Here is a 20,363-nt window from a genome sequence, read left to right on the forward strand (position 1 = left end):
TCATGAATTTAAGATATAATTATGGTACAGTTTTCATTTTGCAGAGTTTTCTTGGGGAAACCCGATAACTGGTTCCTTACCGATTTGTTTTCCTAAAAACGACACAATGAATCGCTTGAAACCATGTCCAGCAGTGATATTAGTGTCAACAGCAAAACGCTGCCAATATCTTACGAAATAAGTTATTTAAAAATTTACTTCTTACACAACTGATATTTATGGGCGCTGTACGACCTCCCAAAAATTCCGAAAAAATAGTCTCATTTTTTTAAATAAATTTTTTGGAAATTTCGAAACGTCTTTTAAAACTGAACTTAATTTCCCGGTTGACAAGGATCACATCGGAATATTTTCTCTCTACAAAAGCGTAAAGGATTTTTTAGCGAATAAGGAATATGCAGTCAAATATAAGCCATTTTTTATCATCTCTGAAATCTTAGTAGTTACTGAATAATGAATGAAAATTAAAAGGCCTGGTAGCTTATCCTAAAAGAGGTCAACTTATCAAATTATCATAACTATATTTATATATATATTACTAACGGGAACTCATTAAAACTGGATGGTATCTAGCGGAGATATTTATTCAGGAAAAGTTACAAGCTTTCTAGGACTAACTGTCCTCATTGTCAATGAGGACTAACAGTCCTAGAAAGCTTGTAACTTTTCATAAATAAATATCTCCGCTAGATAACAGCCAGTTTTAACGACGTCCTGTTAGTAATTGTATTAATGCACAGAACAACTGTGTAAATGATAAAGTTAATATATATATTATATATATATAATGCTATATATATATAATTAATGCTGTATATGTATTATATATATATAGAATTAATTTTCAAGGTAGACTATAAATTTAAACTAGCATTCTCGGTAGTCCCTCTTCAAATAGTAAGTACTGATCGTAACATACTTAATGAAATTTTTCAAGATTTATTTCTGCACGGTATTTTCCACCCTGTGTGACTTAGGAAGCCGAATAACAATCCACGTTGACTAACAGCGAATTAATTAAAAAAAAATTTTTAGACCCTATTTCAAAACACGTTTTCCTACGTTTAATTAGAAATGTATATGTGTGTATATATATATACACTATATATATCTCCTTTTGGGTTCCGACTTCCAAAAAATCAGTTCGTCGTTACTTCCTTACATTTGAGAATACTTGAGCGACGCGTTATAGAATACTTAAGGCATGCTATGCAACAATGCACACACACATACATACATATGTGTATATATATATCTACAGTATATATATATATATATATATATATATATATGTGTGTGTGTGTGTGTGTGTGTGTGTGTGTGTGTGTGTGTGTGTGTGTGTGTGTGCATGCGCGTAAGCATGCAAAAGTCATCAGTGGCTTTCCGTCGCGCGGATATTAAAAAACGCAAGCGACTGCACAAAAGAATTTTACCACTTTTTTTTTTTTTAGCCAGTCGTTTCACGGTGTTTTTCCTGCAAACTCACTTAAACGTCCGGCCTTTAAGCTAAAATATTATTGTGCTCGGCGGTAAGCGCGGTAAAAACATGTTTTGCAAAATACCCCCTTTGGAAATGTTTTGCCGTCAGCACGAACTTTCTCCGTGATATTTTGTTTACTCAGATATATTACATTCTTGTGATATTCATGGTTAATGTTATGTCGGGCCTTCATTTTATTTACACCGTCCATTTTATTCATCTGTTTATTTATTTTTATGAAGGGGGGTCGGTGAATGGAACAGCGGAGGGAGGGTGGCGGATGCGACCCTTTATTCATTCGTTTTTCATTTTTGAGGAAGGTTGGGTGGTCGATGGAACAGGACCGTTCGTCTGGAGAGGGAGATGTTTGGCGAGAATGTTCTCATAAACAGTTCTCATCTTCAAAATCACATAAATATTTCAAGAGAACTTTATCAGGATAACAATGCTTCAACGTTTTAGTTTTCTGAAAAGAAAACTATTCAGATGGCTTTGTCTGTCCGTCCGCATGTTTTTCTGTCCGCCCTCAGATCTTAAAAACTACTGAGGCTAGAGGGCTGCAAATTGGTATGTTGATCATTCACTCTCCAGTCATCAAACACACCAAATTGCAGCTCTCTAGTCTCAGTATTTTTTAATTTTATTTTATTTAAGGTTAAAGTTAGCCATAATCGTGCGTCTGGCAACTATATAGGTCAGGCCAACACTGGGCCGTGGTTAAAGTTTCATGGGCCGCGGCTCACACAGCATTATACCGAGACCACCGAAAGATAGATCTATTTTCGGTGGCCTTGATTATATGTTGTGCAGAAAACTTGATTGCTCCGAAGTTAATGTAGACACCGTGTGAGCAAGAATTACCATACAATTCCCGATTACGAATAAGAGCAAGTGAGAGGAAGCAGATAAAGCAATACCTTCCCATGGAGCTTTCACACTCAACATTCCATAGCCAGTGGATCCTTCAACATGCCCTAACCTTCCCTAGTCTTTTCTCGTGGAACCCTCAACATTCTTTCAACCTTGAACCTCCAACACCCTTCTCTCTCGACCCCCCAACGTTCTCTTCTCTTCATTTTAAACCCCCGACATTTTCGGTCTATGTCAGCCTCTTGCATTTCTTCTCGAAGCTCCAACATTCTGTCCCTATCTAATCTCCAACATTCTCTCATTATAAGCCTCCAACACTCTCACCCCATACAACCACCAACATTCTTGCGCTCTCAAACTTCCGTTGTACTCTTCAGCTGGACTCTCCCCATCCCCCGCCCCTCCAACCTCCAACATCCCCTACCCCTCCAACCTATATTATCATCCCAGCCCCTCCCCTCCCCTCCCCCTTCCATCCTCCAACCACCCCTCACCCCTCCCCCCCCCTACACCCACCACCCAATGCTTTTGGAAGCAATTACTTTAATTGCTTTTATGAAATGTTAGTGATAAACCGAGATTTATGATTAACCGTCTGCCCATTTTCGTGTTTTCAAGAATAAAAACATGGTTAGCCATGGAGCATTATTGGGGGAAATGACGGACTACTATATAATGTCAATATTTTCGGTTTTCTCTCCCAATTACCCTCGGTTAAAATAAGGGAAGTTAATTGCGTGAAAATGTGCTTGCAGATATCATGCAATTCATTTTAAAGTCAGATAACACTTGACTACTGTTATAGGAATAATTTCCGAGTTATAATACCATTTGCGTTCCTAAGACACTGAATCACCACAAAATTCGAAGATCTTGCTACTGTAAAATTTTAAAATATTCTATTCTAACGCCGTATCAATTGCTCTTACCGTTATCAGAAGCAGATGAATTTTGAAAAATCTCACCGAAATTTGAAGTGTGATAATGATACAGTTTACTTCAAATCGATTCATGGTCTGTTAATTTGTCCTTTTATGTCATTTTTCACAACTCGGCATTCTAATTCCGTTTCTGGTAAGACTGTGCTGCAACAGCGGGATAAAATAAGACAGCAGTTTATCAAAGAGAGAGAGAGAGAGAATACAGCATCGTGAAAGAGAAAAGGATGGTGTAGACACCACCTCTCTCTCTCTCTCTCTCTCTCAGGTAATTTCACTATTGCGGTCTCTCATAAATATACTTCATCATCCATTGACACACAAAAAAAAAAAATTATTTCGGCAACGAGTAAAGGATGAACTTGCATTAAATATTTGCTGTCTGGTGTAAGATGCAATCGGTTACAGTTAAGGATCGGGAGCTCAAAAAGCAATGAAAGTACATCGCTGGTTCCACGGCGACTGAAGTAATCCGTATTTGCAAGCGAACAGATGCAAGACCAATAATGCGTTCTTCATTTAAATCCGTGACGAATGTTATAGTTTTAAATTTCCGTGCGGGATGGAACACCTTGTACTTGACAATGCGGACTTACACATTCATGTTGAAAGAGTTGATCTATTTCTGTAACGACACGGAGCTCAAATACCGTCTTCCGATATAGATTCGAACCACCGACTACTTTCTCAGCTTAGTAGGCAAATCGATAAACTGAGCTTAAATCTATATATGATATAAAGAAGTGAATGACGTAACTGGTTAACATTTCCACTTAATCGATTAATGCTGTACTTCGGTAAAACACTAACGGACGAAAGATTAGATCGCCGTAGCTGAAATGACAGCATATCAATTCACGGACACACGCGAAAGTGATTCAAGATACGTGTCAGTCGATTATTCAACTGTTTAAAAATTCTCATTACGAGATGGCAGTTGCTATCCGGAAGTTAGTACCATAAACGTTAAGTTATTCTTTTTTTTCACAATGCTTTGACATGAATCTGTGCACCAGCTGTTACTGTTATTAACCAATAACAAAATAATGATCACGATGTTAAAAAAAATAATGGATAATGATGTGGATGATTACCGTACGTATACGCTGTTCTTATAACGACCATGTATAATGATCGCCGACATTTCTGCGTATTCTCGTCAGCACTGAGGGCATCTACCGGAAGTCGTTTCCAGTCGCTTAGGGCAAATTGCGTGACGGTCGTTATAGCGCGTCCGATCGCGGTGCGTATCCGTCGAGTAACTTTCTTATTCTTTTCCTTTGTTTGCGGTCCGCATCCGTCCAGTAACTTTTTATTTTTTTTTTACGTTCTAAAAGGACAATAGGAAGGAAAATCGAAAAACAAAAATTGGGCTTCTCCTGGTAGGGATCTGTTGTCTTCATGTTCTCTCCAGTGAAACGGACCTTATCCAAAATTCATGGCATGTTTTAAGGTCGTTTAGTTAGAATATATATATATATATATATATATATATATATATATATATATATATATATATATATATATATATATATATATATATATATATATATATATATATATATATATATATATATATATATATATATATAATTTATAATTTATATACATGTTATATTTCTTGACCTGAGCTATTACTATTATTATTATTATTATTATTATTATTTGGAAAGAGTTGCTTTCTTAGGGCAGCATCAATTGACAATAATTGCTGTTGCAACGGCGTTCAGCTTATTATTATTATTTTTATCATTATTATTATTACCAAAGACTTCTTTCAGTAACATCTGGTAACCGATATACCGCTGCCAAATTACTTTCTCTTAAATTACTAGAGGTACAAAGTAGCTGATGTGATGTTACCAGAAGAAAGAATTTACGGAAATTCATTATTATTATTCATTAATATTCTACCTCATGAAGTTTTAACGGGTAAAACAGTTCTAATCACTGGTGTATTTCGCTTTTCTTTTTCACAAATTCACTCAAACAATCCATTCAGAATCTCGAGTAAACCATTTTGTAAAACAGAAAACAAATTCAGAAACTATTTTAATTTTTCAAAAATCAATTATCTTGCTTGCGCAAGCACCTCGTGGGCTTTGTCAAAGGGACAGCTAAAGAATTTTCAATATCGAAATTAGGAATATCTGGTCCCAAGTAACTTCATGTCGAGATGAAATAAATGATATTCTATGTTTTTTTTTTTTTCTGACAACGCTTCCTCCATCAGATCGGAATTTTTCATTAAAATCAAGAAAGGCTAAAGAGATCTTCAAATGATTTCGCTCTTATGTACAGGAAAAACTTCTTTACATAAACTTCTGTAGAATCGGTAAAATAAAAGTATAAAACTTAGGCACATGACAACAGTAAGTTCTTTACACAAACTTCTGTAGAATCGGTAAAAAAAAAAAAAATAAAACTTATGGATGTGAACAACTGTAAATTCTTTACACAAACTTCAATAGAATCGGTAAAATAAAAAGTATAAAACTTAGGCACGTGAACAACAATAAATTCTTTACACAAACTTCAGTAGAATCGGTAAAAAAAAAATTATAAAACTTAGGCACATGAGCAACTGTAAATTCTTTAAACAAATTTCCGTAGAATCGGTAAAAAAAAAAAAGAATAAAACTTAGGAACACGAACAACAGTAAATTCTTTACACAAACTTCTGTAGAATCGGTAAAAAAAAAAAAATAAATAAAACTTAGGCATATGAACAACTGTAAATTCTTTGCACAAACTTCTGTAGAATCGGTAAAAAAAAAGTATAAAACTTAGGCACATAAACAACCGTAAATTCTTTACACAAACTTCTTTAGAATCGGTAAAAAAAAAAAAAGAATAAAACTTAGGCACATGAACAACAGCAAATTCTTTAAACAAACTTCTGTAGAATCGATAAAAAAAAAAGAATAAAACTTAGGAACATGGACGACAGTAAATTCTTTACACAAACTTCTGTAGAATCGGTGAAAAAAAAAAAGAATAAAACTTAAGACACGTATAAAAGTAAACTATTTCCAGAGGTCCCGTTTACTTCCCCTATTAATTACCTATATATTCACATTCGGTGCTGTGTGAACAAGGGAAGGAATTGAAGAGACTTGTCTCTTAATAAGGTCTAAGACCAAGATTACTCATCTCGCCTTTTCTTTCATTCAAGTGGTAATATTTCACCATCTTTCCGTTAGATGTTGCTTATCGTTCCGCTCTACTTTGCTGTTGAACGCTGCAGCAATCGTTATTGTTTAAGCTTACAACGCACTATCTTATAAACGGAATAAAACACAGATATATATATATATACATATATATATATATATATATATATATATATATATATATATATATGTATCTATCTATCAATCATATATATATATATATATATATATATATATATATATATATATATATATAAACTCTTGAAAGAGGCTCCGAATTAACCATATCAAGTGCATAATCAATACTGATCTCGTACAACGCTGGAACCATTACAAAGAAGGCTTGAGAGACGATCCGGACTTGACTTTTACAAACCTCGCTCAAACCTCAAAACGATGCAATAACGAAATTATGATCCATTGACATAAACAGGCACCGAAAGATGCCTGAGTCTTCGATAAGCGCATAAGAAGTTTTTCCGTACTTAACGTCTTATACAGACATTTATTCATTATTAGCTGAAGGAAAACAAATCGCCGATATGGAAATGAATCTTTTCTGAAAATATACGTACAAATACGGACTGTACCAACACACAAAAACGCAATTTAGTTTTATAGTGAAAAATTTGACTGTGGCTCCTAACTGGCATTACGCATACATACACATACATAATACATGATTACATATACAAAAGAATACGCATACACATACATAATACATGATTACATATACAAAATAATACGCATATATACACATACATAATACACGATTACATATACAAAAGAATAGGCATACACACATGCATATAACGATTACATATACAAAAGAATACGCATACACACATAATACACGATTACATACACTAAAGAATACGTACATTTTGTGACAAGAAAAAAATTCAACGATTGTTTAATCGGTATTGTCAAATAATTCTGATATTCCATAACTCAAACATAATGAGAATGGCTGTGAATTACTGGATAACAAAACTAAATAAATGAATGAGCAAACAAACAAAAATATAATAGTAATGGGAAGTATAAAAATAATTTTTTTTCTCTGAAAAGTAATGGGAAGTATAAAGAGAATTTTTTTTTCTCTGAAAAGTCGTCTTAAAAGAGTACTCTCGGAACAGTATTACGCATGAAATCTTTTGGAAATTCTAAAGAAGGTTGTAAGATGAAGGCAAAAACTATGATTCATCAGAATGTTTTACTCTTAAGTAATTTTCAGCATTTAATGAATATCTACTCAACCCGAACAGTGGCGTCACATGGCACCGTATCTGTGATTCCTTGTTTTTCTTAGACATCCTGTACTTAACATCATTTTGTCTCTTGTCATTAATGATATCATTATTATCAGTATCATCAAGGCAATGCCCACGATATTTTAATCACGAGATAATTTAATATCGGAAACCATTACGTATTAAAAAAATGAACGACACAGTTCACAAGAAAGGTTAGTCATTACGACATCTTTGTGTATACGTAATATAACTTTGTGTCTATATTATCGTCAACATCATCATCATCACTATCACTATCATCGTTAATATCACGTCTTCATCATCATTCAGTCATCCACTTCATTTTCGCTCTCTTCCAAAAACTGCGCACACTTTTACGCTAACTGTATTTTTCAGGGAACGCGAATAATGTAAATCTTAGAAAAAAAAAAATCCCAATTAGCACAAACCATGAAAAATATGAAAAAAAACAGGTAATGGCACTTGTATGTAATTTTGTAATTTATTTATTGATAGTTCAAAACTACTACTGTATATTCTGTACAAGATGGAATAATTTTTTTTAAGATGTTTATTATGTTTAGTGTTTGTTGGAATGGGGTAATGGAAGGCTCCCATATATATATGCTGGATAAAGGGAAATGGTGAAATGAAGATAAATTTCTTTTCGGAAAAAAAAAATTGTAAGTGAATGGCAACATCGCAAAATGTTATGACAAAATATTGTTACAAATCCGTTTGCAACGATGAGACCCTATATCCTTTGAAGTCAAATTCTATATGAATGCAAAATCATTTTTGTGATAATTCTCGTAATGCTAGTCAGCTTATGTGAATAAATAAAAAAGCTTACTTTGTCCTAATTGCATCTGAGAAACCCTTTATTTTCTGGGAAAGGAAAAATGTCCAATAAACTCAAGATTTGTGCGTTTACACATGCGTTCAAAAATGTACATTGAGTAAGAATTTAAGTGAAATATAAAATTATTACTTTGATTCCATACATGTTTCTTAATAGTCTCATGATTTATACACGAACATGAAGAAACTCAAAAACTTACATGAGGGAGCATACTTAGGTGAGATAAAAAGTCATCTTAATAAATGAAAAGTACTCATTAGCTCAGTAACTTGAACCATTTCCCTCGCAAAAGTCCCACAAAACAAACTTCATTTCACCATTAAGAAATATCCAGATAGCAAAGACCAATTACTTCGGATAAAAAGAGACTCGAAAACCTGCCGTTGCAAGTCATCTCGATTATTGAAAGACTACTTAGTCCAGTCTTTTGCCAATCACAATAATAAACACTTCTCAGAGATCTAAATTTCCCTTGAGCGTACCGACCACAGACGATAACAGGCAGAATTATTTCACTGGCGATAACATGTTCAGATAACACAGTGAGAGTTCGGGTAATGAGTCCCTTTTTATCTAGGATGTTATCCCGAATTCTGAAGGAGAAGAAAAAAAAGTTTATGGAGGCCTAATGCTCACACTTCCGGGTATACATTGTGCGTGTATAGAAATGTATTGTGCACGAGAGACACGCGTATATACACATTAAGCTAAAAATTTTCACTTTAAAGAACTCTTCTGAAGAAGTCGCTTGAGCAAAGGCCTACATAAACCCCTCCTCCGGAATTCGGGGGTCTCCTAAGAGGTCCTACTTGAGCCGTCAACATTCCACGTCATGATACCAAAGATGTCACGATTAAATGCTTATTTTTTTTTTGTCTTTCTTTCCGAGGTCACAGGTGATATTCCATATCTGTTTTCTTGATTGATATGATGAAGGCACCGTAAATAATGCGTTTTGGTAATGTTGTGGTTAATGGTGATGGGAGTCTCATATTTTGATTGCTAACAGACCGTGTAATTAGATTGAACATATAAATATTATAATGTTAGTGTGTGTGTATGTATGTATATATAATGTGTATATATATAGCCTACATATATGTTTTATACATTATATATATTACATATTATATATATGTATATATATTGCATATAAATGTACAGTATATATATGTATATACACAAGAGCACGGGCATGCGTGTGTAATTATATCCACACGTATATATATATATATATATATATATATATATATATATATATATATTATATATATAATATATATATATACACACACATTAATACACGCAACTCCCTTTTTCATAAAAACAGCCATAAATGTATAATTAGTAAAAACTCACACCTGCTGTAAAATGCGGAAAGCTGTAAATCATACCAAGACACGCAAGAAAAACTGTCCAAAATAAAATCAATTATTTATGAAAGATCTCACGCATGGAATATCACAGTGACTGAGAGAGGGAAAAATATTGTCTTTATTTTGGGATAATGTGTTTTCAACTGTTTTATTAAAATATCTTCTTTCCTTTTTTTTTTTTTTAAAGAGAATAAATGAGATGTATGTACTCGCCCCAGTGCGTTTCATGTTGTGATAAATGAAAAAAAAAAAAATCAATATTAGTGTGGATGTACATAGGAAGTAGTTACCATTTATGAGGATTGTACTGAAATAGATCATAACAATACAAAGGTGAAAAAACTTAATGGCGGACTTTTCTTTGTGCTTTCAAATGGCAAATATATCCCGACTTTTCTTAATCTCTCTCTTTCTCTCTCTATTTCTTCTCTTTTGTCTTCTGGCTTATAAATTATATGCGTAGGTGTAGCGAGGAGATCGGTAGTGCACACACACACATACACACACTGACACTGACACAAACACACACACATACATACATGCAAAATTAATTTTTATTACTCATACACGCGTTACGTTTGTATATTCATAAGTTTTTTATAGTCACAAATATCGTTTAATATCGAATTCATTATACTCTGGGGACAATTCACGTCAAAGAGGAATTATAACGGATAAGTGCTTCTGCTCCCAGCCAGGATTCGAACCTGGATATATATATATATATATATATATATATATATATATATATATATATATATATATATATATATATATATATATATATATATACACATATACATACATACACACATATATATAAATATATACACATATGTGTGTTTATATATATTCGTACATAACAAATATCTATGTGTATGAATACTTATAAGTACATAATATTTTTATACAGATACACACATGCAAACACATTTATACGTACAATATAATATATATATAATATATATATATATATATATATATATATATATATATATATATATATATATATATATATATATTTATATACATACACATTCATACGTATATATATTATACCTATTCTGATCATACACACTGTAGTCTGAACAAAGCCAAACAAACAAATGTCAATTGAGATGATATACATATGCACCACTGATATGACGCGCCAATCTCAAAAATGATAATACCATAACATTGCTTAAACAGATAAAGAACACCAAAGAAGATGGGGAAAATGTTATATATGACAAGGAAATAAGTAAGTAAATAAATAATCAAATAAATAAATATGAATGAAAGAAAGATAAATGTCTGACTATCTGTTATCAAACACCCAAGAATATTTCAGAATTAAATAAATAAAAGAAAATCATGCAATTATCAAAAGAAAGCCAAATTATTGCCACGAGGAGTGTTCTATCAGAGGAAAGACGGCCAACCAAACCGAATGACTTAGGACCCATAGAGCGGCCGAGCACTAAAATTATAATAATCAAATGGCCTGAAACTTGAAAAGGGAAATAAAAAGGATGGTAATTATATATATCCCGCAAGGATCGTAAGCGTATTAAAAACTACTTGTCTTATGTGCTGTCCGCAGGCAAATTTACATTGTGACCATAAAAATGTTGTCATGCAAATTAACTTACGATTCTGATGGCAAAGTTGTGTTCAGAAGATACTCCGAAAATAAACTACAGATAAATGTAGCAATGATAAAGAACGGAAATAACAGTAGCAACAATAAAAGTGAGGAAAATAATGAGAATAGGTATGGTATAAATAAAGCGATTTCAACAAATAATAATAAATAAAAAAAAATACTAAAACTAGCTATAACAAAAGAACAGTATCCGCAATAATAATAATAATAATAATAATAATAATAATAATAATAATAATAATAATAATAATAATAATAATAATAAATGAGTCACTTCCGAAACCAAAACACATTGGCGCAAAAACCGTCTTAACCGATTCTCCATCCCACTCCCGAGGGAAGAAAAACTGCACGGGCCATTAAGACAGCGAAAACAATCTTTATTTAAGAAGACAACAAAGAAACGAAAGAACAAGAGGGAAAAATACAAACTGAGAGATCTTTAATTTGTTTTTCCTCCACTGCAAGAAAGTTGAAATTTGTCGAACGGAGAGTATTTTGCCAACACTGATTTGGTGACGGGGTATAAAAACCCCTTGGCGAATTGTTTTGAGAACTGCTGGGGTGAAATTTGTAAATTACGTACATACATAAATACACACATACATAATGCATACACACATAATGAATACATTCATAAACACATTATTATTATTACTATTATTATTATTATTATTCAGTAGATGAAACCCATTCATATACGGAACAAGCCAATAGGGGCCACTGACTTGAAATTCAAGCTTCCAAAGAATATGGTGTTCATTAGGAAGAAGTAGGAGGAAGTAAAGGAAAATACAGAAAGAAGAGATCTCAATTATTAAAAAGAAAAAAAAATTAATAAAGAGATATAAATGTAATCAAATGCAAGAAGAATATATTAGGTTAGTGATGCATACATACATGCATAATGCATACACTCATAAATACATACATACTTTTATAGATTCAAACATAAAGCAGATCCCAGCAGGAATAGTTAAATCTTTCCGAAGTTCAAATTAAGTTCCACTAGTGAACAAATAACGTCTATTTTAATAGGAATATTTTCATTCTAAGTCTGTACATCAATTTACTATCGCTCTCTTTAGGTATATTGTTCTTATAGAATTATAAACTTAGTGGCAATCTGTCATGCGTAAAGGCGAAGAGACTGAGCTAAAGAATTTCATACTTTAATTAATGATAATAATAATAATCATAAGTTTCCCTTAATAATGAGCAAGGGAAAAATGCCGACAGCTTCTCATAAGTGTTCTGGATTAGTTTACGAGGAGAGATATTGAAAGGGAATCATGTTTTGCTCCTGCGTCACTCTTCACACGATGGTGGGTTGAACTGAACTGAATATAGAATTTAGGCCAAAAGCCAAGCGCTGGTACCTATGAGGTCATTCAGCGTTGAAACGGAAATTGACAGTAAAAGGTTTGAAAGGTGTAACAGGAGGAAAACCTCGCAGCTGCACTATGAATCAGCTGTTAGGAGAGGGTGGAAAGTAAGATGGAAGAAAGAGAATATCAAAGGAGGTACAGTAAAAGAAACGAAAGGGGTTGCAGTTAGGGGCCAGGGGCACACTGCGAAGAACCTTAAGTAATGACTACAGTGCACCTGCGGAGGATGACGATGGGTTGAGTTACAGAGAATTACAGGATCAAACTGGCTCAGTGGAAATAAAGGAACTATAAATTCTGGTAACAGGTATCGACAACACTGGAAATAGATATCGTTACTGTCTGGAAACTGATATCACTCAGGTCCGAAAAGGATAGGTATCGTCTGGATATCACACAAGTCTGGAGGCAGATGAAGCAAAATTTGGGAAACAGATATCGTAAAAGCCTGAAGATAGGTATCGCAAAAGTATGAAAAAAAAAATATCGCATGTCTGCAAGCAGTATCGCCGAATTTTGGAAAACGCTATCGTAGAAAACTGAAAAAACAAAACTATCGTCTAAGTTTGGAAACAAGGGAAACTGGGATATGCATATTATCATTTGAAAGATTAAAAAAAAGGATCGTTCAGTCTTGAAAACAAACTGGATGGGTGGGAGTTTCTAGACTTTTGGCGTTCAAAGAAGGACAGCAACATTCAATCCAGGAAATGCAGCTGTAAAGATGTTGAAATTTGAAATGAAAATAAAGTGAACACGACTAACCAGCGCTATTTATATTATTATCAAAATTATGAAAATATTCTTTAGTCCGACCATAACAGTTACTGGAACGTTTCTGAATATGATCACATAGTAGACACGCAGTAACACGTGAGCGTTGAAGAGCAAATCAACTCAAGAAACAACAATGACGAGTTTTCATAGGAAATTGAATACTCTTCTTTAGCTGGTCTGCTGGTATAGTGGTTAGTGTCGTGAAATGCCACTCAGATGTCGCCGGTTCGCGTCTCCCCAAGGGTGATGAAAAATCACTGGCTCTGCATCATGATCAGTCACTGCTGCAGTGTGGGGTCTGCTGTGGGAGGTTGAAACTAACGTTCTTTGGAAGTTTGAATTTCAAGTCAATGACCCCTGTGTGCTTGTTCCATGTGAATAGGTTTCAGCTACTGAAATAATAATAATAATAATAATTACGTAAATAAAAGTAAAGTACACACGTGTGTACACATATAAAACAATTTTACAATTTTTGCCTCTAATTCAATATCTAATGAAGGAAACTTAATCAAATTTATGCTGTGAAAAGTTTATTGTATGTGCTATCATAATCATGTAACAAAAGGTTATATACTTTTTCAATTCTGGAATATAATACAAAATTGCAGAAAAACTTTTTTGTATACAACTTGCCCCATATGCAGGGGCAAGTTGTTACAGACCATGGGGTATGTTGTTACAAAATATAAAAAGATTCATATCCTTAAAAAAAAGGAAATGAAATCAGTTAACACTTCATTTTACAGAGGTCACATACATAATGAACACTTTCATTTGTGCAACTTTCATGGGCCCAATCTTTGCATTTGATGCATTGCACCCATTGCTCCCCTGAGGCTGAATTTGACCATTCACCACCACATGCAAGACACCAATAATCTTCAATGTTCTTTCTGTTCTTATTTCCACCAGACTTCAGAAACCCTTTGTTGTTCAGATTCCTTTTACAGGTTTTACTCTTGAGCCTTTTTCCTTGTGAATCCTCATTGTGCTTCTGTAGTTTCATCTTCTCAGGCGTGTCTGTTAGTATTGCTGTGTGGCGTTTTCTTTTGTTGCATCTTTGAGCCTTTCTTGGGCTAGCCTTTTGAATGGTCGCAGCTCCTCTGGAGTTTTGATTTCTCCTATAGGTCTTTGTTCTGTCTTTATAGAAGGAGGTGATTGGAATTTGTAAGGTCTATCTAAACCATCCTTGCTTGTGCTTGCAACAGGGTTTGGAATCATATTCTCGAGGCTTGTTTTGTTATGGGGAGCTGGATGGTCCTGAGGAGGTTCACAGGTAGGAATCATGTAGCCTATGCAAACTTTAGTAGGTTGTAATGGGCTTTCATTATTTGCTTTGGTTTCATTACCCAGTTCTGTGGCTTCTACAACTACAGGTATATCCTGTGGATTTTCTTCTGGACGATCAGTAACATCAGCAGGAAGAAATTCATCGTCCCCAAAGACATCCCGATTGTAGGGAAAAATACCTGTCACCTTGAACCCTTTTTGTATGTTGTCCATTGTTGTGGCCTTAGGCAATGCACTGGCAACAATTCCTGGCAAATCATATATGGTCATTGTCTTCCCAGGATGATTTTTCAGCCAGCTGTCACATGATTCATTAAAGTACTTTTTAAAGGGCCCATAAACACTTACATCCAAAGGTTGAAGCCTGTGTGAACAGTGAGGTGGGAAAGTAACAAGGACAACTCCATTGTCCCTGCAGTAGTCTATCAGCTCTAAACTTACATGGGAGTCATGATTGTCCAGAAGGATTAGAACAGGTTTGTCTTTTGTGCACCTTGTCACTGACACAAAATGTTTCATAAAGATTATGAAGTTTTCCCCAGTCATCCATCCAGATTGGTGTGCTGCTCCAATGCATCCAGGAGGTCCATCCTGATAAAATGATCCCTGAAATTAACTCGAGGGAACACAAACATTGGTGGAACTGTGTTACCACTAGCACTGATCGCAGTAACTAGTGTCACAAGAGCTCCTCTCTCCAGATGTCATCGCTCCTACTTGCTTGGCTCCTTTACCAGCAACAATGCGAGTTGGTTTCTGCACTGTGGTTATGCCTGTCTCATCTATATTATAGATATCATGACACTGAAATTTATGTCTTTGCAAAACTTCACCAAGCTTATTGAAAAAGAGTCCAACATTGTGTCTATTGAAGCTTGTGGCCCTGCTAAGACTTGTTGCCTCTGGTGTTCTCAGTGAGAGAGTAGGGTTCCTTTTCATGAAACAAGAAAACCAGTCTGGTCCAGCCATCTGTGTTCTAGTCCAATTTGTTGGTACTTTGATTATGTTACTAACTGCAAATTCATATGCAAATGCCCGTACTTCTTTAGGTGTCAACCCATAATAAATTTTTGAAGCCTTTAATATGTACTCAACCAGTAACTTCTCATGAGTAGGACTAAATATCAGTCTTGGTTGTTTGTATCCAGCAGAAATAGGGCTAGCCCTAGCACCTTTGTTGTTTTTGCAGTATCGATGTAAGGTCATAAAACTGATCTGAAATGAAAAAGAAGGTGTGATTAGTGTCAATTTCATTCAATCAAATATATATATTATATATATAATATATATATATATATATATATATATATATATATATATATATATATATATATATATATATATATATATATATATATCAACCATCCATATAATGAAAAATATAAGCGAAATCAAGTAATCTAGACCTACCTGGTAATCTTTAGCCACTCTTCGTAAACTCTCTTTATGACAAATGACACGCTCGGCTGCCAACTCCAAAATTGCTGTGTTACACCTATCAGCTCTATCTGTCTTTCTTTTGTAGGTCCTAACCATGTTTGATAATCCTGAAATATGAAATAGATAATTAGATAAATAAATAAAAATGTCTTCCGTATGGGGCAAGTTGTTAAACTATATATCATACGGGGCAAGTTGTTACTGATTGTAACAACTAGCCCCGAGCGAATTATTTTCCTTCTCCTCATAAATTTTGGTATTCATTTGAATTATGGGAAAATGAAGTCTCATCACATATGAGGCGTAAAGACAGCTATTTCAAAAAATCATATTATTTTGCATGAACATAAGTTTCATTAAGCTCTATGAAAATAATAAGAAAGGTCGGAATACTTACTCAGGGTATGCAAAAACAGTTTTTTGCTTGTAGTTTGGCAGACGGGTGATCAGCTTGTTTTGTACTCGGCGAGGATAAGGCTGATACTGACGCCTAACTGTCTCAAGAACCTCGGCGCCAACTGTTGCCATATGATGAAGATATTGGTTCAGCGCTGAAATGGAAATTGACAGTAAAAGTTTAAAAGGTGTAACAGGAAGAAAATTTCGCAGTTTCACTACGAATCAATAGTTAGGAGAGGGTGGAAAGTAAGATCGAAGAAAGAGAATATGAAAGGAGGTACAGTAAAAGGAACGAAAGTGGTTGCAGCTGGGGGCCGAAGGCACGCTTTAAGGAACCTTAAGTAATGCCTCCAGTGCACCGCATGAGGTGCACTAACAGCGCTACCACCCTACGGGCATCTACGTTAATTTGAACTTACAGTTGTGATATAAGAAAAGCGACCCGTCAATATTTATCTACGAGGGAATTTAATAACCAATTAACACTCTCACCAATTCACTAACTAAGAAAATTCACCGAGATCAAATAATGAAAGAACTAGAACAAGCCGAGTGTATCCGCTAGAAACCCAATAATGAGAATTCAAGAAAAAGCCTGGTTTTTCCAGCACTGAAGAAATGTCAGTATCCACGAATGAATGTTCAGGCTGCTTTCCTCTACCTAAGAATATCTCGCGTATCTCTGATTTTCATCAACAAATAGTAAAATGAGTGGCTTTATACAATGAAAGAAATATTGTAACATTCATTTCCCAGCGCCTTCCAACCCAAAACAATAAGTTCTACACTAGTTACACATGCGGATCCTAAAAAAAAAAAAAAAGGCTATACGTACTTTAAGCACAAGCTCCCTCTCCCCCCAAAAATGATAATAATAAATAAATAAAAAAATAAATCTATTTAAATTAAATCTATGATTCTTTACACGTCTACAATGTTATACCGATTGCATGCGAGACCGTCTCTGGCAATTACATGTCATTTTACCTAAACTGAACGATGGGCACAATAAACTTATATCATTACCCTTCTCTATTTTGGTAGAAGCATAATGAAACATGACTGTATTCATTGGAAGTAACTGGAACTGGGATGTCCCATTTGCAAAATAAATAAATAAATAAATAAATAAATAAATAAATAAATAAAATAAAAATAAATAAATAAACAAATAAATAAATAAAATAAAATAAAAAAATAAAAAATTGGGCGCTCTTTTGAAAACCAAATTTGAGAACTTCCTGATGCCTGAAAGTGTATATTCCAAAGGGTCCACAAGCAAGTTATGATTACCTCTTATGATAAAGAAAAAAAGTACGGTTGACCGATTTTTCAAAGAAAAAAAAAATTTGCCGTTCCACATAAAACCTACAAAGAGAGAGAGAGAGAGAGAGAGAGAGAGAGAGAGAGAGAGAGAGAGAGAGAGAGAGAGAGAGAGAGAGAGCGTATCTTCAGAACTCCTGATGCACATAATCCCACTTTTTACAGGGGGCCCGTGTAACGGATGAGTTTTCCCTTTTTAGTAAAAGTAAAACCCAGTATCGCTGCCCCTTTGAAAAATAAAAGCAAAACCCAGTATCGCTGCCCCTTTGAAAAGCAAAAGCAAAACCCAGTATCGCTGCCCCTTTGAAAAACAAAAGCAAAACCCAGTATCGCTGCCCCTTTGAAAAACAAAAGCAAAACCCAGTATCGCTGCCCTTTTGAAAAATAAAAGCAAAACCCAGTATCGCTGCCCCTTTGAAAAACAAAAGCAAAACCCAGTATCGCTGCCCCGATGAAAAATAAAAGCAAGTTAATACGGTTACCGCACTGAACTTACTAAGCTAAAGGCCTTCCTGATACCTCGATGAGTGACTTCGTATTTCAAGAGGGTCCTTGTTGTAGAAGCTTCGGTTTTCTGAAAAAATTGGAAGAAAAAGTGAACATGGCTGCTCCTTTAAGAGAAAAAATATGATTTTCTCATGCAAATCATCCCTTCGATTTAACTGAAACCTGTAACAATTTGGTGTACATGGTTCTTTGCAATAAAAGCTTGACCTCTTAGAATAGAAAGTTTATTTTTTAAAGCTCTACCCCAGTAAAACCTATCTTCTTTATTTTATGATATCCATCGTTATACATTTAGGCCCCAGTAGTGGATTATTCTCTACGTAAAAAAGTTGTTTATTTATTAAATCTCTACTACTGAAAAACCTACTTCGATTATTTCCAGATACCTACCATTATCCGATCAGGACCTAGCAGTGGATTCTTCTCTGCATAAAACAAGTAAAAAATGCGCAGAAGTTTCTTCGGCGCAACCGAGTTTTTTGTGCAGCGTATAATGTTGTATGAAACTTTCAGCCACGGCCCATGAAACTCTTAGCCGCGGCCCACGAAACTTTCGGCCACGGCTCGGTGGTAGCCTGTGTTGTTGGAACCTATAGAGGTGCTAGACGTACGAATATGGCTAACTTTAACCTTAAATGAAATCAAAACTACTGAGGCTAGAGGGCTGCAATTTGATATATTTGATGATTGGAGGGTGGATGATCAACATACCACTTTGCAGCCCTCTGGCCTCAGCAGCTTTTAAGATCTGAGGGCGGACAGAAAAAGTGCGGACGGACAGACAAATAGCCATCTCAATAGTTTCTTTTACAGAAAACTAAAACCAAAAATTTTAATACCGCTGCCCCAAATAAGAGCCACAAGTAACCATATGTTCCGTAGAGGGTCCTTCCTTGTAAGAGACGATTTCTCCCCTTTGAAAAAAGAAATAAAAAACAACATAACTGGCCACCCCCTCTCAAAAAAAAAAAAAAAAAAAAACCAACATGGCTGCCCCCTGTAAAACCTACCTTGAGAACTTCCCGATACCCGTAAAAATAACAGAAACCTCCATCCATATTCCATTGGTGAATGTCGACGAAGGGGGAGGAGGGCGGCTCTGGTGCTTCCCTTCTCTGTGAAACGACACACCGTTGCAAGGCTGCTCTTTTTTTCGTCTTTACGCTTTCAATCTCAGGAGAAAGAGGGGGAGAGAGAGAGAGAGAGAGAGAGAGAGAGAGAGAGAGAGAGAGAGAGAGAGAGAGAGAGACCGTGTGTGTGTGTGTATGGATATTTCCTCTCTCCAAACAAGAATGGCACACTTGTGTATCGTCCTGCCGTTGCTTGCGCGTACGACTGCATACGATATATATATACACACACACATATATATATATATATATATATATATATATATATATATATATATATATGTATGTATATATATTATATATATATATATATATATATATATATATATATATATATATATATATATATATATATATATATGTGTGTGTGTGTGTGTGTGTGTGTGTATCCATATGTATATATATATATATATACATACATACACACATGCATATATATATATATATATATATATATATATATATATATATATATATATATATATATATATATATATATATCT

General features: G+C 34.5%; 2 long non-coding RNA genes across 4 annotated transcripts in view; both read right to left on the minus strand.

Annotated features, from left to right (window-relative positions):
- Positions 1 to 20,363, minus strand: part of LOC136836390 (uncharacterized) — a 467,691-nt gene that overhangs the window by 45,353 nt on the left and 401,975 nt on the right. For 2 of the 3 annotated variants that reach the window (XR_010852383.1, XR_010852382.1), the window contains one exon: positions 18,720 to 18,797. The exons of the other annotated variant lie outside the window; for it this stretch is intronic. This is a non-coding gene — a long non-coding RNA (uncharacterized lncRNA). The remainder of the gene's footprint in view (positions 1 to 18,719; positions 18,798 to 20,363) is intronic. 3 annotated transcript variants of the gene reach the window in all.
- LOC136836339 (uncharacterized) lies at positions 15,764 to 17,032 on the minus strand. The gene is made up of 3 exons (XR_010852374.1): positions 16,899 to 17,032; positions 16,472 to 16,608; positions 15,764 to 16,276 (listed from the first exon to the last, which is right to left on the minus strand). It is a non-coding gene; the product is annotated as an uncharacterized lncRNA (long non-coding RNA).

The sequence above is a fragment of the Macrobrachium rosenbergii genome, chromosome 56 (genome assembly GCF_040412425.1).
Source record: "Macrobrachium rosenbergii isolate ZJJX-2024 chromosome 56, ASM4041242v1, whole genome shotgun sequence".
NCBI lineage: Eukaryota > Metazoa > Arthropoda > Malacostraca > Decapoda > Palaemonidae > Macrobrachium > Macrobrachium rosenbergii.